We start from the raw sequence: 17,493 nt of genomic DNA, 5'->3' as shown, positions 1-17,493 counted from the left end.
AACAGAGGAGGGCACTCGCTGTTTTGTCAGTCAATCACTGTGATGGCTGTTAGGACACACACACACACACACACACACACACAAATAGGATGTTTTTAGATTAGTTAGGAGGCGCAGGGTCACTCCACATAATTGGGTTTTAACTTTTGCCCAAACACTCAGTCAGTACCTACCTCTACAATGTCCTATAGTAGTACCTGCCTCTATAGTATCCTATAGTAGTACCTGCCTCTATAGTATCCTATAGTAGTACCTGCCTCTATAGTATCCTATAGTAGTACCTGCCTCTATTTAGTCCATTTGAAGCGAACCCTGGAGTGTTTATCCCCTTGGTGCGGTTTGTTTGGGTGGGTGGGTTGGTATGAAGTTAACACCGGAATCAAACTCCGGTCAACACCAAACCTCCACAACTTGGTCCACCATGGTTAACCCTGGAGTGGGTCGTTTGAGGTGTGAAGTGAACGCAATTGGGCCAAAAGCAGGAAAATACCAGAAAAAACATGCATTCCAATTGGAATGTTTTTTGTTGAAATTGTTCCATATATTTCCATATTTTCAAATGTCTCAAATCGTATTATTTTCACTGCTGGTAGTGGTAAGTTCAAAGTAGCTGAATAATGTTGCGACAATAAACAAGTACATTTCATGCATAATTCAAGTGACAGTAGTCTAGACAGTAGTGCATGAATTACACATGACAGTGGAACCTATATTCTACACGTTCAAATGACTGGTTGGTTCTTCCTTTGATGCTTCTGGAATGCCCTCCAACTGACTCTGAAGCTGAAGGTTCTTTCTTCTTTTGCTGCATTTAAAAGTATCTCCGACCACTTGACTTGATGTTTTCTTTGTTTATTCTTATTTATTGTGTGTATGAAATTACTAATATAGTGGAGGGACAGTGGCTCAGGAGGTAGAGTGGTCGTCTGGTAGTCGGAAGGTTCCCGGTTCCATTCCCGCTCCTCCCAGGCAGCGCGTGTCCATGAGCAAGACACTTAACCACTAATTGTTCCCGATGGGCAGGTTGGCACCGTGCATGGTCTCCTCCGCTGTCGGTGTGCGAATGTGTGAGTGAATGGGTGAATGTGAGGAACAACTTTTTTTAAAGCACTTTGGATAAAAGCGTTATATAAATGCACCATTTACCATTTTTAAAATGTGTCTTGTTTTGTAAGCTTGCCGTTGCTGTAAATGAAGGTAATCTCAGTGTCTTACGAGTTGAAATAAAGGTTTGAAATTTTATTAAGTGAAATTGGAAAACATATAGTATTTCATAACAAAGTGGAGATCATTCGTTAGGATTCAAAAAAGTATGTCCAATAAAAGGCTGACCTGTGTGATCACATGGCTTTCTTTAGAGAGTTTGGTTGATTCGTCAATTGGTCATGTGAAATGTAACCAAACCAATAAAAACTTCAACAAAAGTATCAATTTCAACTTTTGGACTTTCAAAGGAACGTAGGTGTGGAAGAGCCCTGAGGTAGATGATGCTGTAACCTTCAACCAGATGCTCATGCTCCAGACAGATTCCACAACCCTGCTGATATTTGGTGGTTACAATGTTGATTCAGCTGATATTTGGTGGTTACAATGTTGATTCTGCTGATATTTGGTGGTTACAATGTTGATTCTGCTTATATTTGGTGGTTACAATGTTGATTCTGCTGATATTTGGTGGTTACAATGTTGATTCCAACAGATCAGAGTCAGAGTCAAGTCAACGCATCTCATACCTTCACCAGACGTGACATCGCTGTCAGTGTCAAGTGATGTCCCTGGCAGGGGCGGATTTAGGATTGTAGGAGATCCGGGGCTTAGCTATATTTCTAAGGTGGAAGAATTAAGTTTTTGTCAACTTGTTGATTGTGATTTAAAGCTTAGGTCTGAGTCTACCATAACACCAAGACTTAACTCACTCAAATACAGTTAGCAGCTGGATAGACCACAGATGGAAATTAGCTTCTACTAAATCTGGTGCAAACATATTTTCATGTAACAATGATGAATTGTCAAATTATTATTATTATTATTATTATTATTATATATTTTTTTGAAAATAGATTCAGGGCTTTTCAGAAAACATTCGGGGCTTGAGCCCAAGTAGCCACCCCCTAGCCCCGCCCGACTCCCTGGCAAAGTCCAGAACAAGGTCTGGAACATCAGACTATAGATTAGATTATATTAGAATGTATTGTCATTATACAGCACAAGTACAATACAACAAGTGCAAATGTAGCAGTAAAGTGCAACAGCAATATACACTGTACAGGTGGTTAAACTGGGTACAAAATATACAAATTAGTACTGTACTGAGTGTAGTACTAATCAGATGTATGTACAGAGTTGTAATATAATAAATAAAGATAATATGACAATACTACTGGCCAGCAGCGTACTAGTAAGAGTAGAATATGTACAAGGACGCAAACAAACGCAACAGGAACCGGGTTGAAGAACATAACTACAGTATCATGTACAAGTTGCCCCCCTGCCTGTGCTGAGCTGCAGCGGTCCAGAAAGCACAACGTGGGCTAAATGATGTTTAACACTTTCACTACCACACTATAGAAGGTTAACCCCTTCACTACCACACTATAGGAGCAGGCACGTGCACACATAGAGGCCAAGGGGTGCCTGAGCACCTGCCTTTTTGAGCCTCATCAAAAAAGTGCCCTTTTTGAATTTTTTTTTTTTTTTTTTTTACTGTTACGCATATAGACTGCCCTTCCAACTGAAAAATGTCAGGATAGAATAAAAATATTAGGTAAAGAGAGAGAGATGCCCCATATTCCATTGCAGTTTGCACGGCCTCCTCAGCGTGCCTCTCCGCGGACCTATATATTTTATGCATAGCGTGGGTGGTGATGATGATCATGATAGAAACCGCTGTTGAATGCTGGTATTACACTCATTGAGGGACACAAAGAAGTCAAGTCCGATGGGATTTGGGAATCTCAAATACAAATCGGGATTGGAATAAAAAATGCATTTATATTAAACAATACAGAATATACAGCACTTCTTGGGGTCTGTAGGGTAAGCACTTATTCCCTCCCCCCTGAACATTTATGGAGATGTATGGGCCTTTTAAGTCAGTGATAAAAGTGTCTTTCAAAGATAAGTGAGCTCCTGCACTGATTATTATAGTTCAATATTCAATATTTGATCACCAAAACCCCCCAAAAAGCATAAAAAGGGGGCCCCCCGCCCGAAAAGGGCCCTTAAAAATCGTGCTCGCGCGCTACGCGCACTCGCTTAATATATACACACAAGTGTTGTGCCCTTTTCAGCCTTTGAGCACCTGCCCCTCTAGAATCCTGTGCACGTCCCTGTATAGGAGGTTAACCCTTTCACTACCACACTACATAAGGTTAACCCTTTCACTACCATACAATAGATTCTGGTTAACCCCTTCACTACCACACTATATGAGGTTAACCCTTTCACTACCATACTATAGAAGGTTAACACTTTCAATACCACACTACAGAAGGTTAACCCCTTCACTACCACACTATAGAAGGTTAACCCTTTCACTACCACACTACAGAAGGTTAACCCCTTCACTACCACACAATATGAGGTTAACCCTTTCACTACCACACTATAGAAGGTAAACCCTTTCACTACCACACTACAGAAGGTAAACCCTTTCACTACCACACTACAGGAGGTTAACCCTTTCACTACCGCACTACAGAAGGTTAACCTTTCATTACCACACTATAGAAGGTTAACCCTTTCACTACCACACTACAGAAGGTTAACCGAATCAGCATGGCTGTGAGAGTGAGTCTGTCACCTTTTTACACAGGCATGGATTAACTGTTTAGATCGCTAGCAAGGCTAGCAAAGGCCTCTAGTAACTTTCTCGCTGCATCAACGACTATCTCAATTCTCACCAAATTGCTTTCCATCTCCTTCAGTTTCCACATGAATGTAAATATGCCGCAGTTAGCTAATGAGCTCTATTTCATTCATAGTCCCTGCCTGACATGCATGACTTGTGGTGTGGGAGGAGACCCCGGGAGAGAACATGCAAACTGCTCACAGAAAGAACCCGGGACGTTAATCTCCTCCTTGCAGAAGCTATAGGCCTACTCAGCAATGCTTCCTGGCTGATTTACAACTCTCTCTGGAAAGTCATAGACACTCAATGAGGAGTCGGAGCACTCTGGGAGTCTTGAATGGAGAAATCCATACGGTTGAAGGAACACGCCAGCATTATGGGAAATGTGCCTCCCGTCTTCTCCTGAGTCAGACAAGATAGATACCGTAGATACCGATTCCCTCTCCTGCGCATTCATTGGAAAGCATTCCGGCTGCAAGCTAGCCTAGCTTAGCACAAATGATTGGAAGCGGATACGGACCGGCTAGCCTTGCTAAAAACACCTCTGCCGTTGTTTTAAGCTAGGCCAGTGGTCCGTATCTGCTTTCATTCATTTGTGCTAAGCTAGGCTAGCTTGCAGCCTGATAGCTTTCTACTGAACGCACAGAGGGGAAATTGGTATCTATCTTCTTGTCTGACTCTGGAGAAGAGGTGTGTCTGTGTGTCTGTGTGTCCATGTCTCTTGTTGGCAGAGGACATACAAAATGGTCTCCCTCCTTCAAGTTCCTCTGTCAGATTACAAAAATGTTGCACTAAACAGCAAAAGGAATATCCGTGACTTGACAGATAATTTGCACAAAGTGTATCACAGAGATTTTAACTGCAACCAGCAGGTTTGTGTGTGTGCGTGCATGCGCGTGGTGGATGTATCCGCGTGGTACACGGTCGCAGCTACTGCGGATTCACACTTGCTTGTGTCACTCATGGGAGAGTGTGTTACGTGAAAAAAAACACACTTCAGGAGAAAGTTGTGCACTCATTCTCCTGTCCCAGAAATCACCTGAATCTGACATGTCATGAGACTAGACCTGTTTGTCAAATGTTCTATCTAACGTTTTGAAGACGATCCCATTAATAGAATGTTAGGTGTGCTCTTTGGCTGTACTACTGTCATTGTTACAATGTGTCACTGTCACTCAGATGTCCGCTGGCTGAGTAGATGGACATTTTTTGGACTCATTTTCCCCTGTGAAATAAGAGAGAATACTTGAAATAAACATCTCGATCACTATGAGTGTGTAGGAACAGATGGAGAAATGTACACTATAATAAGTTACTATAGCGATAATATAATACATGAAATTCTCCAGACCTCTTTTGGCAGAGCCTGTGGTGTGGCCTACTGTATTCCCACTCAACTCCCACCCACACATCAGACCAAAACAAAAGAATGTAAACAAAGCGCAATACCAAGCAGAGCTCTTTTGCCATCCAACAGCGACCTTCACAGGTCTGCACTCTACCCAGGTGAAATGTGTAGATAGTAGATACATGTAAGTAGGGCTGAGAGGTACTGTAAGCTATACTGGGTTTTATTGTCATGGATCCATGCAAAGGTTTACATTTTTAAAACAGCCTTGTCAACAATATACTTATATATATATATTTTTTTAAATGTATTCGATATTTGTATAGAAGTTGGACATTGCTGCTACAAGAATTTGTAATGGAAATTAGATGAGAAAAGTACATTTATAAAGTTATATATACTGTATATATATATCTAATAATAATATAATATAATAATAAAGTAGCACTATGACAAAAATATGTCAACACATTGTAATTTGTACCAGAAAACCAAATACTGTTTAATACCATTATACTGTCAAAACAAAGACAAATATTTCGGTATGATATGTTTAAGCATTACATCACGCGCAGGAGTGTGTTATACTCATTAGATCACGCCTAGGGGTGGTTGTTAGGCCCGAGGCGCAGCCGAGGGTCGTTAGACCCCCCTAGGCATGATCTAATTCGTATAACACACTCCTGCGCGTGATGTAATGCTTAATAACACACGACTTTAAGTGATGTAATGTCTTTTATACAATGGCCGAATTCATCCAACCTTATTGCTATACAATAAACACACAGTATTTGAAGCATAATGGAAATTAATTCACAAAACCATCCGCAGAAAAAGTAGGTCAAAAAAATTTAAAATCTAACAACAAACTTCATATAAATCCCGCAATGTATTATTGTTTTGACAATGGGTCATGACAAACCAATTACATAATCCAACATTGTGTAAACAACTAACATATTCCAGTTAACTGTATCTTTTTTTAATTATTCGTTACGAATATATCCATACTTCCATTGTGTCCAGGACATCCAGTGAAATCGCTTTGTGCGACAGTGTCCTTTTGCAGAGGCAGGTTGCTACAAAGCATGCCATCTAACCAAAGTTGCCGGTTGTTATTTGATTGATTGATTGATTGATTGATTGATTGATTGAACATTTTATTAACAGATTGCAGAATGGGTACAATACAGTACAGCTCAATACACACAATTGTTAAGGGGATGCAGACCAGAGAAAGACTTACGTCTTGTTTACATCAGGGTCCCCCATTTTCAACATAACATATATGACATACAGATAAGACAGTGCTACATCTATACATAGGTTGCTACAAAGCATGCCATCTAACAGTGAAGTTAGCGGTTGTTATTTGATTGATTGCTTGATTGATTGAACATTTTATTAACAGGAGAGGGAGGTTCTACAACGAATGCCATCTAACAACACACTTCACACGATTTATATTTTGTTTCACAATGAGTCATGACCAACCAATTACATAATCCAACATTGTGTAAGCAACTAACACATTCCACGTGACTTTATCGTTTTTGAATGAGTCGTTATGACGATATCAATACATCCTAGGGGTGTAAAGGTACACGTATCCGTACCAAACCGAACCGTTTCAGTGTGTACCGTACCGAACGGCTGTGTAGCATACCGAACGAATACAACGGTATGTTAACCTCTAACGACCATCGATTATTAATTTCAATATAGAATATTCATTGACAGCCCTACAAGTACAATTAGTTACTGCACACACTACATCACCCCTGAGTGGAACATGGAAAGCCAAACTTTCCCCCACTGTACCGAAAACCCGTACCGAACCTTGACTTCAAAACCGAGGTACGTACCGTACCGTGGTTTTTGTGTACCGTTACACCCCTAATACATCTATTCATAAAGATTATTATCCGCCATCTTGGTTTCATTCATAAAAACACGAACGGCCGGAGTGATTAGGAAAAAAAGTTATTCGGTTGTGGGCGGGTTCTGGGATCACGTGGAGTGTTTTATGAGAAATAACAACGTCTGAAAGAAGTGTTTCAGCCAATCAGAATCAAGACATTTGCATGCCATTGTGTAATGGCCATTATTGTGTAGCCCTACATGTATGTGTTTCTCAGAGGGGTATGTTAAGAAATAGATTCCTGATTTAAACTGTGTATGTGTATGTGTATGTGTATGTGTATGTGTATGTGTATGTGCATGTGTATGTGTATGTCTGTATGTGTGTGTATGTATGTGTATGTGTATGTGTATGTGTGTAGGTGTGTATGTGTGTGTGCGCCAATGCCCCCCCCCCCCCCCCCTAGCTGGACCCCCTTCTCCCCCTCAGTGTCTCCCAGGTGGCCCCTGGAAAACAAGCTCATTTAACCTACATGTACCGTTACTATGCGTTTCACCACTAAACCTATATTGGGTTGTGACGATCCATCTACCACCATAATTGATGAGTCCGGTTCAGCGACATAAGCAGGAGCTTGTACCAGGCTACATACAGTAGCCTGACTCAGCACCCGGCCCCTCCCAGGAGAAATGAAAGAGGAGAGAGAGAGAGAGAGAGAGAGAGAGAGAGAGAGAGAGAGAGAGAGAGAGAGAGAGAGAGAGAGAGAGAGAGAGAGAGAGAGAGAGAGAGAGAGAGAGAGAGAGAGAGAGAGAGAGAGAGAGAGAGGCCCTCGCCTCATCCATTATACATGAGATGGCGCAGGAGCGGGACAGGTCAAACCAGACCCCAACCACACGCACACGTAAGCACCATGGTTTCCGTTAGCCAGTTCTTCTTTTGGTGAAAATAATGTATAATTCCCTCTATTTATTTATATTTGGTTACCAAGTAACGTACATTGTTTTTGCCACTGAAACAGACATCTAGCTCAAACAGAAGTCTCAATCCCTTGAGGCGTGTATGTGTTTACCTTTCAATGCAGCTGGATTCGCGAGATGTGTGCGTGCGTGCGTGTGTGTGCGTGTGCGTGTGCGTGCGTGTGCGTGTGTGTGTGTGTGTGTGTGTGCACCAGGAAAATAAACGAGGACTGGAATAACGCTTGTTGTGTTGGAATACAGCTACAGTACCTTAGCGTTATCTAAAAGATAAAGACTATGGGTCTCATTCTCAAACGGATTTACGACAAGAAATTTGCTCTCAGGCTGATTTGAGACATATTAGGGCCGGTAGAGAGATTCCCCAAACGTCCCTAAGACTGGATTTGGCCGTGGCTGAGAGCAGGATTTACGAGTGCTGAGGAGCACACTTAACTTGACAGACTGTGTGCTCCGTGTTCTTAACACATTGAGTGCCAACGACGAGATTAGTCGTGCTAACTCGCCATGCGTTGAGTGCCAATGACGAGTTTTCTCGTATTTTTCTCGTTTCTGCTTTTATTAGCAATATCCATTCATTTTTCATCCATCCAGCCTGACGTTATCATTGGGAATGAGTCTGAGCTGGAAAAGGGCAAATACCGCCGTCTATCGTCTCCCGGATGGTAATGCACATCATTGGATTGGATTGGGTGGGCATGTGCATCAGAAAAAAAGTCTAGTCCCGGGTTTTCCCTTCTCTGGCAAGCAGTATCTGTTACCACATTCACTGGGGAGGCTGGGAGCAGCTTTCGATTATGTGTTTTGGACTATAACGTCGGATCAATAAACGCGATCAATATTTGGAATGGCGATCAGGAATTGGATTAATCTTTTTGCAGAACATCTGATGTGAGGTAAGGACTCTATTTGACCAGTATTGGGTTAATCAGATGTTTTTTTCTCAGCCATCGCAGCGTGTCTGTGTGTGTGTGTGTGTGTGTATGATGTTAGCGCTGACCAGGTCATGGATAATAGATTTTTCAGCCCGCTTCTCTAGCGTGCATAAATACACATGTACTATCGATAATCTAGCGTTTATTTGAAAACTATTCATAAATCAGCCGAAAAATTACAACGTGTTTTGTGTATTCCACTAAAGAGCTATTATCGCGGAATTTCTCTGGAATTACTAGAACTCTCCAAAACTATACTCGTATTCAAAACGGTATAAAACGGAAATGTACCAATGAAAAACAATCCTTTTCGTACATGTTGACTGCAAGTAAGTCATTGATAAGCGAGGGGTGTTTTAGACCCATAGCCATAATTTTAAATATAGTTTGAGCCTTCGCAAATTTCCCCGACCTCCCATTGACTTCAGTGCTGGCACTCTAGCCCATTATGGTCAAAGGGGCGTGGCACTCAATGTGTTAATGGCTTTATTTGGGAGGAATCATAGTGATTCCTTCATGTCAACCCTACAGGCCTCCTTGGAATTAATTAATTAATCATAATTTCAATAAATATGACAATATTTGTACGATAAAAAATTACGCATTTGATGCCGGAAAAATTTATAATATGGATTCATCTGATCACAGGGCAGCTGGATTAACAATATCTGAACCAGCTATTTTGGACAAATTGCTTTAATTACTCAGATATTCAAACACAATTATGCAATTATTGTGAAATGATTGAAAATAATAATTATTTAATTCCTTCTGTGGAATTTGTATTTCTTATTTGTTACATATCTGTTTTATTGATTAATTATACATTTGAAAGAATGCAGGTTATAGCCAACATGCAATATATCCCATTGATTGGTACAATGGGACAGACATTTGTTTTATATAGCTATAACCTGCATTCTTTCAAATATATAATTTTAATTTTTTTTAAACTTAAATTTTCATTTTCATTTTTTCAACAACATAAATAGACAACATTCATAGACAATACACAGTACATAAATTAAAACAAATAGACAAAAAATTTGTAAAGAAAAAGTGTGACATGGGTCCTTCGGTCCATTCTACATTTGCATTATTTATTTACATTTTTATTCATTTCCTTGTATCCTTTTCAAACCTCTGTGATGTCGTTACTTCCCCTCCTGTATTCTTCCCATTTTCCCCATTTCCATTCAAATTTTTCTTCTTGCAGCCTCAGCAGATGTGTGATTCTCTCCATTTCCTGTATCCCCTCTACCAACTCTATCCATTGATCCTTTGTCGGCACTTCTACCTTGTACCACAGTTTAGTTAAAGCTTTCTTGGCTGCCACTATCAATATCTTAATCAAATATTTGTCTTCCCCTTGGATTCCTTCCTGTGACAGATTCCACAAATACAACACTTGGCCTCCCTGGGGTATTTCGTATCCTATTATTTCATTTATTATCCCTCCTATCTCTTCCCAGTAGTGCCTTATCTTCTGACATCCCCAGAATATGTGTGTATGGTTCGCCCCTTCCTGTCCACACTCCCTCCAACATGTTTTCTTTGCTGGTGTGTAATTGCCCTGTATTTCTGGTGTTATAAAGTATCTAACTCCCTCCATATCCTTGATCCTGTGGTTGTTTGTTGTGTCTTACATGTGTCATACCATTCCTCCTCTGTTATCTCTATTTCCAACTCTCTTTCCCACTTTTCTTTCACATACACATGTGGTCATCTGCTGCCAGTGGTGACCTCAGGAAGCTCCAGGTGGTCCAGAACAGGGCAGCACGGTTGGTACTGGGCTGCTCACTAAGGTCTAATGTGAACCGGATGCCCTCTCTTGGCTTAACGTTGAAAATAGATTGTCTTTTAATATACTTGTGCTGTTCAAGTTGGTCATGAGCAGTAAAACTCCTGTTTTTATACATAATCAGATTGTTTTTAGTAATACTGTGCACGAGCATTACACTAGAGGTTCCAGTAGTGGGCAGCTTGAATTGCCAGGTCCTAGAACCAGTGCTTTGGGGAGATCTTTTATTTTTAGAGCATTAACTCTGTGGAATGGCCTGCCTCGGAACCTCTGCTGCATTTACAGTAGATTCACTTTTTAAAAGAATCTTAAATTGTTTTTAAATTGTTTTTAACACTGTAAAGTAATTTTTTGTTTTTGTTTTACACTAATGTAATTTTAGCTATATTAATTGTTACAGTAGGTTCATTATGCATTGTGTGTACTGACTTTTAATAATTTAGTTTTTTGCAATAGTGATTGTTTTTGTATGTTTTTTTGTGTGTGGACCCCAGGAAGACTAGCTGGTTGCTATCGCACCAGCTAATGGGGATCCCTAATAAAATAAAATAAAATAAAATACAATGTTGTATTTCCCTTACTGTCCATTATTGCCTGATATAGTGCTGATATCACCCTCCCCTTCCGTCCTTCGTATGACTTTACCATTATCTTAATTACCCCATTCTGTTCTTTGTCTCTATCTTGCTTTATTTCCTTGTTATAGAGTCCCTAATCTGTAAATATCTAAAGTGGTCCCTATTCTCTAGTCCGTATCTTTCTTTCAATTTTTGTAGAGTCTGCATCTCCCCTCCTTCTGTCATCGTGCACATTGCTGTTATACCCCCCCGTTCCCACCTCTTGAACCCATGGTCTTCTATCGCTGGTCTGAATTTGTTGTCGTGTGCTATCCATCTCAGTATCTTAGATTCTTTTCTAGCTTGTATTTCTTTACTATTGTGTTCCATATGTTTATAGTGAATCTGGTAATTGGATCTAGTAGTTGTTCCTGTCTTCTAAACAGCTCCCTATCTCCTATCAGTGCCTGCACTTTGAATCCCTCTCTTTTGGTTTCTATATCTTTCCATTTGGCCTCATAGTTCACATTGCACCAGCATGCTACTGTTCTAAGCTGTGCTGCATAGTAATAGCTTTCTAAACTGGGTACTGCCATCCCTCCTTTCTCCTTTGGTAATTGTAGAGTCACATATCTGATCCTTGGCCTTTCCCCCCCCCCCCAAATTAATCTTGATATCTGTCTATCCCATTCCCTAAATTGTTTTTGTGGTATTAATATAGGTAGGGATTGAAATAGGTATAGTAACCTTGGTAATATGTTCATCTTAATGATTTCGATCCTTGAACTGAAATCTAGGGGCATCACCGTCCATCTTTTCAAATATATCATTAATCAATAAAACAGATATTGGAATACACTGTGTAGCCTACGTGTCTAATGAATGAACAGTAGGCTTATATTATTCTAATTACTTGTTTAATTAGGATTTAGTAGATACTATATATATGCTCTGCCCTATATGTACAGTAAGTACAGTACACATATTAAGGCCGCCAGAGTCGAGCAGCGGACTGGTGGACTGTGCGGTAGGCAGCGCGGTATCTGTGATTTCCTAATAAAACAGGTCATTAGAATAATATAAGCCTACTGCGTTCATTCATTACGCGTGTAGACTATACAGTACTGCGTGTATGTGTGTGTGTGTGTGTGTGTGTGTGTGTGTGGTTGTGTGTGTGTGTGTGTGTGTGTGTGTGTGTGTGTGTGTGTGTGTGTGTGTGTGTGTGTGTGTGTGTGTGTGTGTGTGTGTGTGTGTGTGTGTGTGTGTGTGTGTGCGTGCGTGCGCCACGGCAGGTGCCCACGAGCTGTAGTAGCCTGTATATGATGACAATACACTAATCTCATTTTCATCGGTTGCAAAGCGCTTCTGCGACCATTTTTACACGGCTGCATCGCATCAATTGCATTTAATGAGCTGGACAGGTGTGTCTAAACTCTCGACTTTTTGCGATTTCATTTGCAAATGGCACAGTGCCTGGCTTATAAGAAGTTCTCGGAGGCGTGTCTTGTATGCAAATGACCTAGACGGGAACGCGCGTTCATAGTGACATTCCTCATCGCCGGCATCTCAGCTGTGATTGTTTGAGCCACTTAAGACATCTTCCCCACACGTTGGGGAATCAGAGTGAACTTGTCGTCGATTCTGTCTCAGTCTGTTCCAAGATGGTTGCCCTAAGAGAAGTCTTTGGAAAATGTTGGAGAATGAGACCCAATGGTTCATGTTTGTGCATTTCCAAATTGTGTCAACATCATGTTGCCTACTTCACATAACAGTCATAGACTATTGGTCCCTTTTTCTACTTTTTTGAAATATTTTGAGTGTGTGTGTGAGCACAGCGGTGTCTGTGTTTATTATTATTTCATGAAATTGGGTAAATATCTTACTTTTACATATATGTTCATTGTGTGAAAAGCTTATAACATGAAACACTCTAGAAAAATAGTTACAGATTTAGTGCCTTGTTTACCCTTAGTCCCTTTTTCTACTCTCCGTCCGCGCCAATGTTAAAACGGCATTTTCAACCAGTGGATTTTCGGAGACAGAACCAGATACGAACCGGGCCGCGCAGTCGACAGAGCGCCATACGCCGAAATACAAGCCCCCCATCGCCGGCGGGCGCCAACGAGGAAGTGGCACGCACGGAGCAAGTCTGGTTCTATTCCCAACAGCGAGGCGTGTCCAATATTTCTGCCACAGAACAACATGAAACACCCCGCAACAGTTTTGGGTAAGTTGAGCGCTTAGTAACGTTTCGCCTCAACGCCGTTTCTGGCCGAACTAGTCATCGAATCTTTAATATTTTTTTTGATTCGTATTCAGAGGTAATTCGTCGAGATATTTCTAAATGTTATTTATCAAAAAAAAATATGGGAAATATGGTCAAAAACAACATTTATCCGGTTTTTTCTATGAAAAAACACATTCTATCAAACAAACACAGGTTTGAGTGGTTATAATTCATAAATATGAGTAATATGTTGAGAGATATATTGAGATTATGCTATTACTGTTAATCATGGGTAGAAAAATGTTTTAAAAATAGTAAACAGTTAAAATTATATGGCTTTAAACATGATGTATCATTTAAGGACCAAGCCCAGTGAGTTCCACCATTGCTAGGCATGCACAAGGCTTAACCTCTTAAACCCTAGCCATATTTTCAGAAAATGTGCCCAAAAATACATACCTACATACAGTCGCGGACTGGGACCATAATTCCTACCGGGAATTTGACGCTGCGTTGTATCACGTGGTGGCACTGTAGAGGCTGTATACACTAGTATAAATGCGACCTTCAGCACCATGGACAGCAACCCTGTCACAAAACGGACCATACAAGTTGTATACACTACACCAAAGTGTAGAATAACTACTTTCCAAATAATGGATTGTCCAAATGTCGGGTTATAATACGAAAGTGTCCTTTATAGAAGTTTACCGGTGCAGTTACATTACATTTCTCTACTTCACTGGCGCTCTCTGTGATCTAGTAGATTCATTATAGTATCACTCACCCTCGCGCTGCTGCCGTCAGTTCAACATAATGACGTGTTCCTTACATCTCCGCGGCTTCAATATCAGCATCCAAATCATCCATCAGACTTATAGCTGTTCTATTTCAGAGTCAGGTTCCAACAAACTGTCTTCTTTAACTCCCAGCAGTACATCCAATAAAGTGATCAAGTGATCAACATCCGGAGTTTCCACGTCAATTTCAATGTCCATCTGATTCAAAACTTGTGTAGTAACACCTCTGATTGCGCCCCGCTTTCGTCTCATTCTTTCAATTTTAGTCCGACGTTCGTCTTCACCCATTCTAGAGCTATCCAAAACGTTCATATCTCCCGGGTTTCGGCAGTTGATCTCATCATGATTTAAATTAATAGGCTTGTTTGAGATTGGCATAACCACTTCGAAGCAGAGAATATTATGTACAAGGCGGAAGAGCCCTTCGGAGCTAAACCAATCAGAGAGGGTCTTCGCTGTACGCGGGCTAGCCAATCAGAGAGTGTCTTCGCAAACTGCGGCTACGAAAAAAAATCACGCATTCCTGCCTGCTTGCCTGAACTTATATATGCACAAATAGAAACATGTATACCGACCTGGCCTGCTTCAGAGTTCAGTGGCCTGACTGCGGGCACAAACAAACAAATTTAAAAATAAAAAAAAGCATTTGCCAGTCTGCCAGGCCACCAGGAAAACTCCCGGTGCTCCCGATGGCCAGTCCGCTAGTGCCTAAATAAATGGAAGATTGCTCCACTTCTACAAGGGCCATTTGCATGTTCTTGGTATCTAGGGACATCTATGGACCCCAGGGAATGTATTCCCAGTGTCAGAAATATTGTGTCTATTACTTGTGAAAATAAATTGCTGCTGACCTCATTCAGCACCTTCTTGAGATTAAGTGTACAAAAATCTAATGAAATGAATAAAGGGCAGATGATTTACAGTTTTTTTTGTAAATACAGTACTGAATTTTGCCATCCGGACACATGCAATTTGAAATATGAATATAGAATATAGAATATCAGACCTTATTATGGCCAACTCACACATCTATGGATTGGGCCAAATCTCCTATTTCCAATGGCAGAGTTCAATCTGGATTTAGTGCCCTGACAGGGCAGCAAAAACCATGAATGAAATCTACTGTAAGTACAGTTATTTTTTTGTAATGTAAATTGCTCCTCCATTTTTTATCTGATTGAGCCGCAGTTTTTTTCAAGACGCTCACAGAAAGGTAAAGAAACAAACTACGTTCTATTGTATGGCAATAACATTCAGGTTTGTTCGACCCATGAGATATGATCCCGAAAATGACATAGACAAATTATTTCAAGTCAGACGGCTCAAAGTTTGATAGATAGCTGGGTAGTGTAGCCATCGAAAGCCATGCGTCTCTTCTTTCAAAAGACTACACTCACTTTTGGCTGTGCCACTTCCTCCTGTTAATATGCGCCGGTTTCCGACTCAATGCACTGAGATTTCTATAAACTCATATTTCACTAATAACACTTAAAATCATTGGTAAACAAACGTAGTGTTGAAAATATACACTTTGACTGCTGTTTTGACAGGGTTAAGGTCTTTACTCTTGGCTACATTTGAAAAAGAAACGCAACATTAATTAATACGTTCTGTATTGATAGATTCATGGCGTGATATGAATCTCAGCCATGTAAGTTGTGGCTAGCTGTTGGACCAAAATACTCAAGCCATCCTGGCTGCACCAAAACACTTTTTTCTCAAGAAATTTGCCATTCAATGAGTGGAGACAGACAGTGGTGGAAAGTAACTAAGTATTTATACTCTAGTACTGTACTTAAGTACAATTTCGAGGTACTTGTACTTTACTTTATATTATAGAGTATTTAAATTTTTGATTAGATCATCAAATGTAGTTTGATATCGATTGACGTCAGATAAAAAATTTCAATTGTACAAGGTCCTACACGTCATGCCTCATCATCTGCTGGTGACCGGAGGGGGGGGGGGGGGGGGGTTTATAAGTCCGTGGCCGACGTTAAATCATTTATTTAGTATGGGTGATATGTTGATCGGAGCAGTGTGTATGTATAATAATAATCAAACACGCTGAAACTCACCGCAGCTTCCTCGTAGCGTTGGGCGATCAGCGTGGAGCAGAAAGTTCGCTATTATGGGATGTCGATCTAGTTGGTCCAGTTCCAGGTTGTATAATACTATATACGTCCAAATCATGTTGTTTATCGAGTTATTGGCAACGGATCGCTATCCACTGTATCAAGCTGGAGTCCCGCTAGCGATAGCGAGTGGCCGGACGAAATATGGGTGAGCACCACTTCCTGCCGCTCACTTCCGGTTTTGGCGATTCGCCGATCGACCACCAGATGGCGGTCTTGAACCGTTGGAGAGTTGAGAGGAGATCAACAGCAAGTCTCAAGTCTCCGTGGGTGAAATATGATTGCATGACAGATTTTTGAAATATTGATCTCAAAGACGCTGTACGACGTCATTGGCAGATTAAGCATGGCGAGCAATGACGCTGGCAGAGGATGGTATAAGGATGGATATAAGCGTGGCAGAGAAAGGGTTAATACTATTGATATGGATGGACGCGCTGAAGTTGGCTAACTGAGTTGTGCTGCATGGACCTGAACAGTGCAGACATAGTGGAGGTAATGTGATGTTAATTATTACAAATGGTAACTGTGACTGTTTTGATTGACAATAAGTATTAAGTAAGTATTACTTAAGTATATAAGTATTATCGGGTATAACATTACAATAAGCTCAATAAACAGATAATATTTGACCCGAATCTCACCCATTTGTCCGGACAATGAAATCTTCACATGGACCGGCATACATTATTTCAAGCGGAAACCCTGGTATGCACACACACGTCAACACACGTCACATACACGTCACATACACGTCACATACACATCACACACACGTCACACACACGTCACATACACGTCAAACACACGCACACACACGTCACATACACATGACACACACACACTGTGCAGGTATAGCCATAAAATCACTTTATATCATAATACACAAAGTCGACAAAACATATAATCGTTCACACTCTCTCTCTCTCTCTCCCCCCTCCTCTCTCTCTCTCTCTCTCTCTTCACACACACCCTGAGGGCGTGTTTAATCTCCCCGCTCGGTGG

The 17,493-nt window shown here is 40.8% G+C and overlaps 1 protein-coding gene across 1 annotated transcript in view; it reads right to left on the bottom strand.

Annotated features, from left to right (window-relative positions):
* The window catches only part of LOC311229557 (voltage-dependent L-type calcium channel subunit alpha-1D-like), a gene marked incomplete at both ends in the record, with an annotated part of 164,306 nt that overhangs the window by 93,494 nt on the left and 53,319 nt on the right, over positions 1 to 17,493 (bottom strand).

This window comes from Notolepis coatsorum (assembly GCF_963971535.1).
Source record: "Notolepis coatsorum genome assembly, chromosome: 6".
Classification (NCBI taxonomy): Eukaryota; Metazoa; Chordata; class Actinopteri; order Aulopiformes; family Paralepididae; genus Notolepis; species Notolepis coatsorum.
The sequence above is the reverse complement of the archived record's forward strand: the minus strand, read 5'-3'. Positions and strand labels throughout refer to the sequence as shown.